Below are 15,700 nucleotides of genomic sequence, written 5' to 3' on the forward strand. Positions count from 1 at the left end.
TACCCGGTTCCCATCTTGGCCCTGGTTAATTAGCAGCTGTGTGATCCTGGACAAATCACTTCCTCTCTCTGGGCCTCCGCTTCTCCACCTGTAAAACCAGGGTAACCACACCTCCTCCTAAAGCTCTTGGGAAATGCCAGTGCCCTCAGGAATTTGAAGCACACACTTGATGCCAGCACTTAGTACGACTTCTGGAGACATTAGTTCCTATTCACCTGCCAGGTGGGAAAGGGAGACCCCTAGTGGCTGCCACACGAGTCTGGGCTTAGTGATGCAGGAATGGGGGTATGTGGAGGCAGGGAGGGTGTCCACTGGGGTGCAGGCATTGAGGGGGAAGATTAGACTTCCCCGGCACGGTCCTGTTCACCTCAGTGGGGACTCAGGGTCAGAGGAAGAGGAGGCATTGGGCACGTGTTTCTGCTGTCAACACCCTCCTTATTACTGCACCCCGTCCCAGGGCCCCACGGGGACAGGACAGCCCCCGCCTTAGGGGGGGCCAGAGGAGGCAGCCACTCAAACCCCCGCCATGCCTTCACCCCCTGCCCTAAGAAATCTCAACTCAGATGGCATCCAGGGTTTCTGGGGACTCCACAACAGGGGGTCTGGAGTCAGCCAGCCCCAGGTTCAAATCCCCCCTCAGTCACTCACACACTGCTTGTAGCCTTGACAAGACACATAGAGATCAATATAAGCATATTAATTATGGTGAAGTAGTAATTTTGAACTAAACCCCCATCATCATCGTGATTATGTGGCTCTGACGGGCCCAAGTGCTTCATACACGCACTCTCATCCGGTCCTCACTGCAACCTTAGACCAGCAGTTCTCAGCCGGGGGCCCTTCCGCTCCCCAGGGACACTCGGCAATGTCTGAAGACGTGTTTGGTTGTCACACTGCGCAGAGGAGAGAGGGCTACTGGCATCTAGTGGGTCAAGGCCAGGGATAGTGCCAGACATCCTACAATGCACAGGACAGTCCCCACCACAAGGAACGACCCAGCCCAAAAAGTCAATAGTGCTGAGGTTGAGAAATCCTGCCCTGGAGGTAGGTACTGCTATAATTCCCCTTTCACAGATAAGGAAACTGAGGCTCACAGAGGTTAAGTGACTTGCCTGAGGCCACCCAGCAGGTTAGCGACAGAACCAGGATTCAAATCCTGGCAGTTGGCTGCGGAGCCTGGGCTACCCTAACCCCTCAGTTGAAGGCATGGCCTGGGAGCCAGGCGCCACACCAGACCCTTAGAATATCTTGTTCAAGGTGCACAACAGCCCTGGGAGGTAAGGATTATTACTATCAGCTCATGCTAATCTCTCTGAGCCTTGGTTTCCCTACCTATAAAATGAGGGTTGCAAAACAGCTTCTATCCCGTAGGGCTGCCGTAATGGGCAAGTCGGGTGTCTCTTGGGCACCTAATAAGCACTTGACAAATACTTTAATCATCATTGTCATTATGATACGGTCCCAGTTTACCTGTCCTCCTCGCCACCCCACCTGCTGGGCACACACAGGTGGTAGTGCTACAGCCTGGCATTCACGGCCCAGGCTAACATTCACCAAGCCCTCCCAGCCTCTCCCTTGGTTAATCGGCCAGAGCCTGGTGAGCAAAGCTGGGCTACTGCTTCCATTTTACAGCTGAGGAAACTGACTCTGAGTTGCCACACGGAGAGTGAATGGCCTTGAAGAAGGCCTCTGGACTCCGAACCTTGGACTCCTTCCGCACCACACAACCCAAGTGTGTACAGACACCACCGTGCACGTCCACACACAGATACACGTGTACACGCACGTGCGTGCGCGCGCACACACACACACACACACACACACACACACAGCCTGCTCTGTGGCCATCCCCTCCCCAAACACTGCCCTGTTCTCTGTGGTTGGGGATAGAGTTCACTCCCGGTTCTAATTTGCCCTGTAGGCTGTTATTACACATTCCAAACCCATGCCAGATTTAGAGGGAAGGAGGGGTACAGGGCAGGAGAGAGGCTGAGTCCTCCTTCATCTCCTCTGTGTGTAAATATCTTGTCGGTTTCTTCCTGTCTCTCCCCATGTGGTCAGGCACACGCGGGTGTGCCTGCTGTGAGGCCCTGGGAATGCCTCTGCAGCGGGTAGCACCCAGCTGGCACCAGGAGCATGTCTGGGGCTCAGCGAAGGACATTTATGCAGAGCGTGGACATCCCCACACACTGTGTGACCGCTGTGTTCATTTAACGCAGCAGATTTCAAATGTTTTTGTTTTCAGCATCAAGGAGCAGGACTGGAAACCATTCACCTATGTATTTACTCAACAAATGTTTATTGAGCACCTATTGTGTGCCAGGTCTTGGGGACACAGACGTGAGCAAGACAAAGAACTCCTGCCCTGCTGGGGCTGACCTGGTGGGAAAACAGAAGAAACAGCTAGACAAAGCAAGAAGCTGAGGCATGTCTGGTGGTAAGAGCTGGTTAGACCAGAAGGGCTCGGGAGTGGCCGAGTTCAGGGGTGCAGGGGTCCCGGGCGGGGTGAGGAGATACAGTGCTGAGCCAGGGTCCCCAAGCCGTCTTCTCTGCCTGGGTCAGACTCCAGGCTCTCCAGAAACATGGCTGAAGGTCATGCATTCTGCTCTGATGGTCCTGCGGACTCAGTCAGAGCAGCCAAACCCACAATCCCTCCCCCCTAAGAAGGGGGCACCTGGTAGGAGCTAAGGGGGCATGGAAAGAACTTGCATTTTGATGTCAGACAGATCAGGGGGTTGGCTCCCAGACTCACCGCTCATCAGCTGGATGAGCTTGAGAGAGTTACTTAGCCTCTCCGAGGCTCGCTTGCCTCACCTTTCCTTGAGGAACTTAACTGGGTCATCGTGAGGATTTTATGAATTGAGTCAAGCACCTGGCACAGAGTAAGCCCTCAGTAAACAGTAAACCGCAAGAGTACGTGAATGGCAGGTGCCTTCTGAGAATCCCGGATTCGGCAGGGGTGGGGTGGAAGTCTCTTGCTCCATCCCCCTGTCCCCACGCAGAGGGTAGAAGAAGGGACCCATCCTCACCGTTACCCCGTGGCTTTGCCTGATCTCATGGAAACCCTGGCACGTAATGTCAAATCCCATCCTCCTGATTCCGTGACCAAGGAAAGCTGCTTAAACCTGGGGGCAAGTTTAGGCGTGCAGGGGCTGCTCCACCCCAGGGGGAGGAATTCCAGGGAGCTGGGACCAGTGCAGTCCATCTGCTGAGTGCCACCTGCTTGCAGGGCAAACAGGAGTGGGAGCTCAGGGAATTCACAGTCTAGGCGGGAAGGCAGATGGCTTTCCCCCTCCAGGCCTTTGCCTGGGCTGTCCCCGCTGCCTGGGCTGTCCCCTCTGCCTGGGATGCACTTCCTCCACTAACCCTTTCTTTGAGTGTCATCTCAACCAGCACTTCCTCTGAAAAGCCCTCCTGGCCCCACCCCCCCAGTCTAAACCGGCTCCCTTGTGTTCACTCTTAGAGCAAATTGTGCCCCTCTTTATAGCGCTTCTCATGATTAGACTTTGACCTTTACTTATATCATTCTTTTATTCATCTTCTCTCTTCTCCTCTAGAGTTTTGAGTTCCATGAAGGAGGGACAATTTTGTGTCTGCTGTCTCCCCAGCATTCAGCATCGTGCCGAGGCATCAGTAAACTCTTACACTGCAAGGCAAGGTCCTCTGAAGTTCTGGAAGGAGGAAGGCGGGAGGAAGCAGCACTAAACTTGACGGGCACAGGGAGAGGCTGCAAGGAGGAGGGCTTGAGAAATGGAATGGGATACAAGAGCAGAGGAGACAGCAAGGTCAAGGGTACGGAGCTGGGAAAGTGCAGGGGGCACTGAGGAACGGTGCAGCCTGAGGCGTCAGAGAAGAAAGGTAGGAAGGAAGAAAAGATGGGTGAGTGGGTGGGCGGATGGGGAGGTGGGGAGGAGGATGAGGATGGGTCCCAAGGTTTGCTGGTGCCGAGAGAAAACACCCGCTCTGTCCAACCCCCCACCTTCCAGGTGAGGAAACTGAGGCTCAGAGAGGTGGAGTCACTCTTACAGGGTTGCCCAGCTCCTTAGAGGCGGAAGCGGGTCTAGGACCCACGTGGCCCCAGGACCTATGCGTTCAGTGGATACTTTACAAGGACCAGGAGACTCGAGAAGAAAAGGGTGGAAGATGGGGGTGGAAGAAGAGTGGTTCAGGGTGAGTGGTGGGGACCAGGGGCCCCAGAGGCAAACTGCCCACTCACCAGTTGCGTGACCCTGGGCAAGTCACTGGCCTTTCTGTGCCTCTGTTTTCTCACCTGTAAATGGTGATGATCATAGCACCTATCTCCGGATTGTTGAGAGGGTTAAATAAGATAGCACCCAGCAGAGAGCACACACCCAGTAAATGATGGCTGTTGTCAGCATCATCAGTATCATTACATCATCATTATTAGAAGATGGATGAACAGACAGACTGAGGACCAAGGAAGGTATGATAGCCAGGGAGGGCGGAGTGGCAGGGCCCAGAGCCTGGGACTCTGGCAGCCACCTCAGAGCAGCTGCCACTGGGAGCTCAGCCCCTTGGCCAGGCAAAACCCACTGCCTGCCAGGCTGCCCGAGGCTCCCTGGGCCCTGGCGGGCAGCAGCAACAGGGGGCATCACGCCATGCCGGGCACCTTCCCCAGACAGCCTGTATTTACCTAGCAGGTCTCGGCCCAGCCCGCTTCCTGTTTGCTGCACAGTGGCTGCCTGACCAGGGCTGACAGAGCCCCAGTGTCCTGTCGGGTCCCCCCACCCAGGAGGGTGCCCAGGCGGGGCAGGGCTGGGGTGACTCACTGGGCCCCACAGAGGGCAAGGCCAATGTGACCACGGCAGTTACTTGGTCATTCTGCAAGTCCTTGGCCGGAGGGATTCCAACAGGGCACACAAATACCCCTCTGAGCTCTCACGGGCGCGCATTTGCTTCCAAGGTCCCCGGCCCCAGGGTGGGAGCCGCCAGGAGGCAGTGCGGCTGAATGGTTCAAGAGCCCATGCTGAACACCACAGAAGGCCACGTGTGATAGGATCCCATTTACATGAAATGCCCAGAATAGGCACATCCATAGAAACAGAAAGCAGATGAGTGGTTGCCAGGGGCTGGGGGGAGTGGGGGGGGGACAGTGACGGCTAATGGGTACGGGGTTCATTTTGGGGGTGATGAAAAGGCACTGAAACTAGACAGTGGTGATGTCTGCATAACTCTGAACACTCTACAAAGCCACTAAATTGTACAGGTTGAAAGGGTGAGTTGCATGTGAATTACATCTCAATAACACTTCCCAGCTTGGTGACCTCAGACAAGTCACTTCCCCTCCCGAAGCTTCAGTTTCCTCGGTGCAACAAGGGAACGTCGTGAGGTTAGATGCTCATAAAGGGTCCAGCACAGGGGCTGGCGCACAGCAGGGGCTCAAGGACATGAAGTCCCTGTCCCAGGAGGCTCCGGCTCCTTCTTCCCTTGCCTCGCCCCCTTCCATCAGAGCACAGCCCTGGATTCCACCCTCTAACTCAGCCCTGCTCAGAGCATGATGCTACTCAGATCCAGCTAGGAAGACGGAGGCCCCTTCTCCCTAGCCCAGCCCCTCTCCTGGAGGACAGTCACAGCCACAGAGAGCCCCCCCAGAGAGGATTCTGTGGCCTCAGAAACTACCCAACCTATGTCCTCTTCCCCACCTGCCACTTCCTGGCAGGGCGACCGGGAGCAAGTCATCTCTCTCTGGGCCTCAGTTTCCTCATCTGTAAAATGGGGGAAACAATTACTGCCACCTGGGAGGGGTGAACCCGTATTTGCTTTATAGTTATTGGTTGGACTCTACATTCATGCTTTGAATTAAAAAATAAAATGATAGCTCTTACACCAAAAGGCTGTTGTGAGGATTGAATGATAATGGAAGATAATTGATTGAGTTGATAATTCAAGAGTTTAAGACAGCGCCTGGTACATAGTAAATGTTAACAAAAGGCAGCTGCCTTTTCATTGTTAATATTCCCTCAATTTACAGCTGGGGAGACGTGACCCAGGACTTGTGACTCTACGCGAAGACCTGGCCTTCTGAAAGGGTTTTCTCCCCTCCTCGTTTCCATCTCTCTTCCATCACGGCCCCACTTCCTAGCTGGGAGACTGAGGTCCAGAGGAGACAGGATACCCACCCACCCATACCTACACACACCCCTCCACCTCATACCCACGTGCAAAAGTCCCGAGGTGACCAAGTCAGAGAAGAGAGCAGACACCCGTGGAATGAATGGGTCGGGCAGGAGCCGGGAAGGGAGCCCCAGGCAGCAGAAAACCAGTTTGAGATCCTCTCTCTGCCCCAGCCGGCCTCACCACCAGCCTATGCCAACAGTAGGCTGTGTCTCTGGCTAACTGCTTGGAATTATGGCTGAGAGTAAGGCCTGAAATCCCACATTAGCAGTGCCTACCCTCCCATTGGTACATGTCACACAGCATCTTCTATCTCTTTTAATCCAAAAAATAACTCTAGAAGTTAGATATCATCGTCTCCATTGTCAGATGAATAAACTACGTCTGGGGAGAATGGAGGGGAGGGGCTGACATTTATCCAACACCCATCATGTGTTGAGCACTCTCGTGTTTACTTCTCATCCCCATTTCACAGATGAGCAAACTGAGGCTCGGCGAGACCAAGAGACCCAGCCGAGGTCACAACTCAACAGGAAGGGAATGTGGCTAGGATTCCAACCATCTGCTTTTAAGCCCATTTGAGTTCATCCCTTCAGGGTCTATGAAGCCCTCTCCCTGGGGTCATCCTTCTAAATGCCACGCCCCTTGGAAGTCATGGGGCAAGCCGGCACAAAAAGACTTGGAGTTTCCATCGTGGCTTTGCCACTTAGTAGCTGTGTGACCCCAGGCAGATTATTTCAGCTCTCTGAGCCTCAGTTTCCTCATTTCTAAAAGCGAACTAATCACAGCACCCACTGCTGGGTTGCATGGTCATTGTGGGTGTCAGAGCCTCAGAAAGTGCAGCCCCCAATGATGGGAACGCGGACACAAGCTCCAGGAGGGCAGGGACCTCTTCTGTTCCAGTCACCACTGAGTCCCCAGTGCCTAGGACAGGGCCTGGCACATAGTATCTATCCAAGATATACTTGCTGAATGAATGAACAAATGAATGAATGAACGCATGGATATAAGTGAAAGGAATCACAAACAGCTAAGTCATTCTCCACAGGGCAGACAGATCTCCACAGCTGAACCTCTACCCAGCTAGCTAACTTGCTCCCTCCCATCCTTTAACATAATTTATTGAGCACCTACTGCATGCTGGGTTCTCTGACCTATGAGGTTCAATGTCCCCCCATGAGGGCGGCAGCTATCATGAGTCCATTTTGTAGATGAGGAAACTGAGGCTCAGAGAGGCCAGGACACTTGCCCAAACCCAAGTCTGAATCTGAGCAGGCAGGTTCTCCTGATGCCCCCGCCTTGCTGATTCATCTGTTCAATCACTCATTCCTTCCTTCCTTTACCATTCACTCTGTCCACAGGTATTCCTCAGCCCCTCCTCTCTGCCAAGGGACACAGGGACAGGAGTGAACCGGGCAAACCGGTCCCCGTCTGAGGTCAATTGGCCCCTTGCCCACCGGGGTCCCCCCTGAGCCTGTGGAGCCCATCGGGGACACACGTTGGAAGTAGCCCCCCCATATATACCCTTGACGAGCTGTCCCAGAAGGTGGTCAGCCCTCCAGGTCAGCCGGGTGGAAGCCAGGCCACTCCATCCTCAGGGAAAAACAGACGTCCAGTGAGACTGAGGAGCCCTTTGTGTGGCGGCAGGCAAGGGCGGGGACAGGAGGGGCGGCCGTTACTCACCACCCAAGAAAAATAAGCGTATTCCCGTTTGGTCAATGGCCCTCCTGTCTGCCCCGCCACGCCACCACCTCCTTCCGTAGGCTTTCCCACCCTCTGACCTCACCTGGAGCAGACCTGTGAGGGCCTCCTATGCCCCTGGTGTGCTGTCTGTGACCATCCCTCACAATTGAGGAAACATGCTCAGAGACGTGGGGTGACCTGCTTGAGGTCACACAGCCTGCAGTGGGCAGGGCTCGGAGCAGAAAGGGGAAGCCGATGACCAGGAAGGGGCTCAGAGGTGGGAAGGAAGTCAGAGTCACAGTGAAAGTGAGGGCCTGGCCTCCCTTCCTCATTCCTGCTCGGCCAGGGTGACAGCTCAGCGGGACCCAAGGGCACCCAAGGCAGGGGGAGTCCAGGCCAGGGCAGGAGTGGCAGCCAGAATAACCCAAATCTCCCCAACTGGCAGAGCTCTGACCTCCAGCAAACCCCAGGTGGCAGCCCCAGGAACACCGCAGCAAGTGGCCGAGCTGGGATGTGAACAGAGGTGGGTCAGACTCCAAGAGGGGAGAGTCCAGTGGCCTTCCAGGAAGGAAGCTGAGCCACCCACTGAGTTTTCAGGGACCCAAGGCGTCCAGAGTCACTGGGATCTGGCTTTCAGGTCCAGCTCTTCCATAAGCCAGCGGGGTATCCCTAGGCAAATTACTTCTCTCTCTGAGCCTCAGTTTCCTCAGCTGTAAAATGGGACTCAGTATTCCTGCCCTGCCCACCGCCAGTGGGGGTGATGCCGTGACACCATCAAGGTGACTGTCAGGCAATAGACACTGGTTACACATTGAACAGTCCGTGTTGCTCTGGAGACTGTCCACAACCACCCCACGAAGCAGGCACTAACATTATCCTATTTTACAGATGAGGAAACTGAGGCCCAAGGAGTAAGGGAACTTACTGAGAGCTGGGATCTGAACCAGCTGGCCAGGCTCTGGCCCTGTTTTTAAGCATCACATTAGGAAAGCAGGAAACTCTGACGGTCCTGGAGCTCAGTCAATGCCCGTAAATATTTTGTAGCTGAAAAGGCAGCACCCCTTGTCCAAATGCAAGTCTAGCTCTGCCCCTGCTACCTTCCACCTGCTTTCCTGGCACAGAGGGGTTCTCAGAGAGATGAGCTGGAGGAAAATGCACCCTGGCACAGGCCGGGGGACAGGATGAGGAAGAAGATAATGCTCAGAGTCCCATCTGTGTGCCTTGGACTGTCCTTGAAAAGAGGGGGTTGACAGCCTCATTTGACAGATGAGGAAACTGAGGCTCAGAAAGATGAGGTGACTTGCCCGAGCTCCCCTGGTGAGAAGGCAGCAGGCCTCGGATTTAAACCCAGGCCTGTCTGAACAATTCAGGTTCTTATCTCTAAACTGCAGACTATCTTCCCATGACCCCAGATCCAGACAAATGGGGACAGGCCACTTTGGAAGTTAAGGGCATGGATTTTAGAATCAGATAAATGGAGTTCAGATCCCAGCTCCGGCCCTTCCCAGCTGGGCAAGCAACTTCACCACCTTGACCTCAGTTCCTCCCTCTCAAAAATGGGTACAATCCTAGCTTTGCATCCAAATGTACTGAGTGTTGGGCTCAGTGCCTGGCACAGACTAAGTGCTCAATAAATGTTCGCAACCATCGTAATGACCACTAATGCAGCCCACGCTTGGCTAATGCCAGAAAGAATCTTGCACCCAGAGTTCAGAGCGGCAGCTGCGGGGCCCAGGACCACAAGCATCTCAAGAGATCTGAATTAATCTTTAACAGGTGAATTCTGCCCCAACTTGGTGACGCAGAGCATTCCAGAGGGCTTGCTGGCATGAAATGTTCCCTTGGCTCCCCAGATCGTGTGTGTGACAAGAAGAGGAGCTAGTCCCTGGGTCCCCATGAATTGGGGAGGGGCCTGGAGTGTCTTTCCCAAAGTCAAATGGGAGAAACTGCGGCAGACAGCAGGCCGGGGGCCTGGGAGGGGTAGAGCCGCCTGCTCCATGTGGCCCCCTCCCTCCTGGGAACACACGAAGGACCTCAGAGGACTCCGGCCCTCTCAAAACGATGTTTTCAGTCACTCAACCGTGCAACAGTGATTTACTGAGCACCACGTGCCAGGTGCAGCGAGGCCAAGGCTGGCGTGGTTCTCTCCCTCCTACACCTTCCAGCCGCCCCTGTCAGTCCCTACCTGGGGCCTCATACCTCTGGCCTGGAGGACTTCCCCTGCCTGGGGACCGGCCTCCCCGCCTGGCCCCCACTCTGTGGACCTTTCCAGACCACACATCCGGCAAGTCCCTCCCAGCCTGGACTTGTAGGGTTTCTGGGTCTGACCCAGCCCCTGCCTGTCTGATCCCCTGTCCTTCCTGTTCATGTCACACACTCCAGACAAACGGGACAATGTCTCAGCTCTACAAACCCTAGTTTTACCACCTGGTGACAGGTAGAAGTCAGGTCTTTACCTAAAAACCTTTTTGCCCAACATCTGCATTTATTCCTCCAGGTGAGCCTCAAGTGCCACCTTGATCAAGCCGTCCCAGGTACTGGATCATCACAGTGCCACCCCCAGCGCGCTCTCCTGGCCCCCACTCACGGGCAGCACACCCTCCCCAGCATCCAGCACAGTGCTCCTTTGCTGGGCGCTCTCAGGTCTGGTGTGGGTGCTCCTGCTGGAAGCCACAGCTAGCACGAGGGGCAACCCCAGGGTCAGGGAGGCAGCCGTGGGAGAGGGGCAGCCCTTCCTCCCATCTCACCGGCTCTCTTGGACCGCTCAGTTCACGCCCCTCGGGCTGGGGCTAGGCTGAGTCTGAGGTGCCTCAGTGCCCAGCCCAGGGCTGGCACAGGATGGCTTTCCCGGAGGGTTCGATGGACAAAGGAAATGGCTGAGGCCCAGCTCACACCTGATGAGGTGGGAGGGGTGTCCACAGGCCCGGCCCGGATATAAGGCATCTGGTCTGGATTTAGCTTGGGGAATCCCAGGCATCTTCACCGGGGCTCTCTTGCACGCTTTTTCCTCAGGTGCCCATTCCCTAAACCTCGGAAAACTCCACTTCGGAATGACCCCACCCTGCTTTCACAAACGTGGACCTGACTGGCCCATGACCGCCATTTGCCATTTGTCTTGGGAGCCCCTCCCGGCTCCGAATGATCAATGAAGGTGGGAAAAGGGGCCCCCAGCCTTTCTGGTTCCCACTATTATTCAAACAGAATGATGTAGAGAAATGCGGAAATGGCCAATCACCTTTCTCACCCCCTTCCATTAAGACGCTGGGGCAACAACAGCACGAGCATAGTAACAGCTGGGGCTCCAGGCACGGCGTGGGACCCCTCACACGTCCGCTGTCCTCACCCCAGCCCCGGGGGTCACCCTCAGCCGACCCCCATTTTCCAGATGAGCTCTCTGTCCCTCAGGCAGCTGAGGGAGCAGCCCAGGGTCACACAGTAGTGGGGTGGCAGAGTGAGGGTTCGGGCCCACACAAGCCCCACTTTTAACCTCACAGATGACCTGGGCCAACCCTCGTACCTGACCTCTCAGAAGAGGCCACCTCTTCACCCCACTGTCCCCGCCCCAGAGATAAAGTGGCAAAGCTTAAACCCTCCAGTGGGTCTTAGCGTCCCAGATCAAAGCTCACACACGACATCACGCCCCTACCCCCCCTCCCAGCAGAAGCCCTTGTTGTAGACACTCAGCAGCCATAAGCCCACCCCCTCCTGGGTAACTTCCAAGACACACCCTGGGCACCAGGCAGGGAGGACGTTGGAGCCGGACAGCCCTGGGTTTAAATTACACTTGGCTACATCCCCGACCTGAGCCTCAGTTTCCTCATCTGCAAAATGGGGAAGACAGATGGAGAAACCCGCTGGGGCTGGGCCAGGCAGGGGTGCCTGTGGTTGGAACGGCCACCCATGCGGGGAGGGTGGGAGGTCTCTCCCTGTCCTCAGAGACCTCCCAGGAGTCTCCAGGGCAGAGCTGGAGGGGAGCGTAAAGATTTTCCTGTCTCTTGTGGGGAAAGAGCCATCTCTCTGGGACTCAGTAACTAAGAAGTGGCCTTTGGAAGTTCCAGGCTCCCAATTCCCTCCCAGAGGTGGGGGGCAAACATCAGGACCCCAACTCCCTCTCCCAAGCCCTCCAAAAAGGAGGTGACTCCGGGGTGGGCTGCAGGGCCTTCTGTGTTTGCTTCCTGGGCTTGGATATTGGGGGACCTGGGCCTGCATCCCCGGAGCCCACGTTGGCGCCCTCTTCGCAGGTAACAAAACCGAAGCCCAGAGAGGTGGTGCCCGGCCCAAGGGCCCCCCGCGGGTCCCGCGCCTCCCGCGCTCCAGGCCACCACTCCGCAGCTTCCAAGATGTGCCCGGGGGCGCGCGAGGTCCTCGGCTGGGCCGTCCCTCCCGGGGTCCCCGCCCCGAAGTTCCAGGCCCCACTCACCTCCGGGAGGGCTCGGCGCCGGCGGCCGGGAGCGCGGCGCTTCCTGAATCCCGGCAGCCGGCCCAGCTCCCGCCCGCCGCCCGCCGCCGCCGCCGCGTCCCTCCTCCCCGGGCTCAGGTTCCACCTCGCGCGCCGCCCGCGGAGTGCACCCCGCCCACCCCGCCCGCCATGCAGCGGTGGCACCGAGCCTACCCCGCACCCGGGATCGGCTCCCCTGCGGGGCGTAGAGGCGGGCCCTCAGTTTTCTCACCTGGAAAGTGGGCGTCATGATCCCTGGTAGAGGGGCAGGCGCTCCGTGGAGGGGGCTCTGGCTGGAATCCTGAGATCATGGGCTCCTGACCTCGCCAGCCTGGGACTCCTTCCTCATCTGTTAATGGGCATCTCGCTGATTCCTCCCCGCTTTCGCTCGTTCATTCATTCAGCAGACAATTCAGAGACAGGTCTGCGGTAGGTCCCGGGCCTCAGGTAGCTCCACGTCTAGGAGGGGAGGCACCTGTGTTACAGACAGTGCAGGTCCAGGACTAAATCAATGTGAGCTCCTCTTAACTTCACCTCTACCCAGCGCCTAGCACGGAGCCTGGCACTGAGTAGGAGATCAACGAGTGCTTTTTTTTAATCAGATGGCGAAGCTAAGCCCCACCACCCAGACACACCTTCTACCCCAGACACTTGAATTCCTCCATGGGACGGGCAGCTCACTTCTGCCGGGACTGGTTGGAAGCCTCGAGCCAGACTCCCTGAGTCCAAGCCCTAGCTCTGTGACTCACTAACTGAACAGCTGGTCCCTTCTCTGTGCTTCAGTGTCCCCTCTGTAGAGCGCGGTGTAGATATGTCCCCACCTCACATCACAGTGAAGATGCTGGGAGCACCAGGTCTGTGCAGAGCCCAAGGAGCATTCTTAGCCCTTTTTATCGTTATTGTTTTTACTAAACTGAGCTAACTCTCCCACTGGGAAGACAGTGGGGTACGTCCTTCCTCCTGAGCTTGCAAGTAGAAATAGTTCCCATGGGGTGTCGGTTCGGCAGCTAGAAAGTGGAATTTGAGAATCGCTGGAGACAGAGAACCTTAATGGAAGTGATGTGTTCAAACCACCAGTTTGAGGACTTCCCTGGTGGTCCAGCGGTTAAGAACCCGTGCTTCCTCTGCAGGGGGCATGGGTTCCGTCCCTGGTCAGGGAACTAAAATCCTGCATGCCTTGTGGCCAAAACGAACAGACAAAAAATTAAAATAAAATTCAAACCACCAGTGTGAAACATTTACCAAAAAGAAACCTTAATAATGAACTCGCTGAGCAAGGGGTGGGGTGGGGGTGGGGGTGTCATGTAAACCTTCCTCCCACCAGGCTATGAGGTAGGGATTGCTGTGCCCATTTTACAGATGGGAAACTGAGGCTTGGAAGGTAGTGTGGCCTCTCCAAAGGTCCCTCCATGAGGGGATGGGGAAGAGAAACTTTTTACTCTGGGTTTCCAGGATCTTAAACAGAGCAGACAGGCAGCTATCTGGCAGTGAGGAATGTAAACAGGGGGCCCCTCATACTTCCCTGATGGAAAGCCCATCTGTTGGGGGCCTTCTGGGTTGGGGCTGGGGCTGGGCCAGGTTGGGAAGCAGAGGAGTCATGGGCATAGCTAGTCTGCAGCCCATTTCTGCAGAAAGACCCTTCTCAAATGAAAAGAAAATGACAGGGATAATTCAGGTTAGTAGGAAGGTGATGGAGGGGACGAGAGAAGATAGGGTCGGGGAGGGTGTCTGCTCTTCTCCAAAGTTAGGGGGAAGAGGCATGAGCCCTCAGCATCCGTATGGTTAACCCAACTCCCTCTTGAACCCAATTTCATGGACGGGGCAACTGAGGCCCCATGCAAAAAAGTGACTCATCTTGGGCCAAGAAGCTGGATCTTGGCCCCTATGCCAGCCGTGGGTTCAAACTCTGTTTTGCCACTGATGAGGTGGGAGCCGTGAGCAAGAGCCTCTCCCTCTCAGTGCCTCAGTCTTCTCATACGAAAAATTGGTATCAGTTCCCACAAGGCAAGGACCACGTCTGTCTCATTTGCAGCTGCAGGACCAGCCCCTTGGCACTTAGTAGGTGCTTTTAAAATACTGTTTGATTGAGACTTCCCTGGTGGTCCAGTGGTTAAGACTCTGTGCTCCCAATGCAGGGGGCCCGGGTTCGATTCCTGGTCAGGGAACTAGATCCCACATGCATGCTGCAACTAAAGATACCGCATGCTGCAACTAAAAGATCCTGCACACCGCAACTAAATATCTGTCACGCCGCAACGAAGATCCTGCGTGCCACAACTAAGACCTGGCGCAGCCAAATAAATTATTTAAAAAAATTATTTAAAAAAAATACTGGTTGATTGAGCTGGAGGAAGGGGGGAATAGAGTTACAGTTTAATGGGTACAAACTTTCAGTTTTGCAAGATGACAAGAGTTCTGGAGATGGTTGGTGGTGATGGTTGCACAACAATGTGAGTGTTCTTTGAGCCACTGAACTGTACACTTACAATGGCTTAAGATGGCAAATTTTGTTATGTGTATTTTACCGCAATAAAAGAAAAATTGGGGAAAAAATACTGGCTGATTGAAAGCATGCAGGCCTGCCTTGCAGGAAAGGGGGGAGTGGGAAGAGAAAGTGAGGTGCTTGGGGCACCCAGCAAACACTCAGTGGTTTGACTAAATATGAACAAGGGCCACTGCTAGGATGTGACTGCCATTATTTCACTGTTTTTTGTCTCTGGTGAAACTCTCCAGCCTCTGCCTTGGAAGAACGAGAGACTCTCAACAGAAGGAACTTTTCCTCTTAGGGAAGGAAAATTTTTCAAAGCCCTTAAAACGGGCAGAGAGTCCCATAGAGGCTATAGGCAGGCCCAGCACCTTGTCCCACATGGGTCCCAGAGTCCCTAGCAGGGGCACGGCCACTTCCACTAAGGGAGGTTCCTGGTGAAACTGTGATTAAAAATCTTCCAACAAACAAAAGTCCAGGACCAGATGGCTTCACAGGTGAATTCTATCAAACATTTAGAGAAGAGCTAACACCTATCCTTCTCAAACTCTTCCAAAAAATTGCAGAGGAAGGAACACTCCCAAACTCATTCTATGAGACCACCATCACCCTGATACCAAAACCAGACAAAGACACTACAAAAAAAGGGAGGTTCCTGGGCAGCATCGAGGGTCTACACTTAGCAAGCGCCTACTGTATGCCAGAATCAGTGCCAGGCACTGGGGAGAGATCGGGAGCCAGATGGGTCCACATCTCAGGGACTTTATACCTGGTACATCTGCCCCAACCCCCGGTTATAAAAACAAGACATATGCACCTCACTTTACAGTTAGCATAGCCCTGATGCTGCCACTTCACCTCCTGACAGCCAGGAAGGGAGGGGTTCCTATGCCATTTCCTACAAAAGGACACAGAGAGCCCACGTGCCTGAGATCCTACAGCTGGTAGCATTTGAACCC

General features: G+C 55.0%; 1 protein-coding gene across 5 annotated transcripts in view; it reads right to left on the reverse strand.

Annotated features, from left to right (window-relative positions):
* TRPV4 (transient receptor potential cation channel subfamily V member 4) overlaps positions 1-12,597 on the reverse strand; it is a 40,357-nt gene extending 27,760 nt beyond the window's left edge. For 4 of the 5 annotated variants that reach the window (XR_009697437.1, XR_009697438.1, XR_009697436.1 and 1 more), the window contains exon 1: positions 12,239-12,316. The gene's annotated coding sequence lies outside the window, so the exon portion shown is untranslated. Of the gene's footprint in view, positions 1-12,238; positions 12,317-12,488 lie in introns of those variants that run through there. The other variant, XM_061170476.1, reaches the window with a different exon arrangement.
* Positions 12,598-15,700: the final 3,103 nt, after the last annotated feature.

The sequence above is a fragment of the Eubalaena glacialis genome, chromosome 15, assembly GCF_028564815.1.
Source record: "Eubalaena glacialis isolate mEubGla1 chromosome 15, mEubGla1.1.hap2.+ XY, whole genome shotgun sequence".
Taxonomy (NCBI): Eukaryota; Metazoa; Chordata; class Mammalia; order Artiodactyla; family Balaenidae; genus Eubalaena; species Eubalaena glacialis.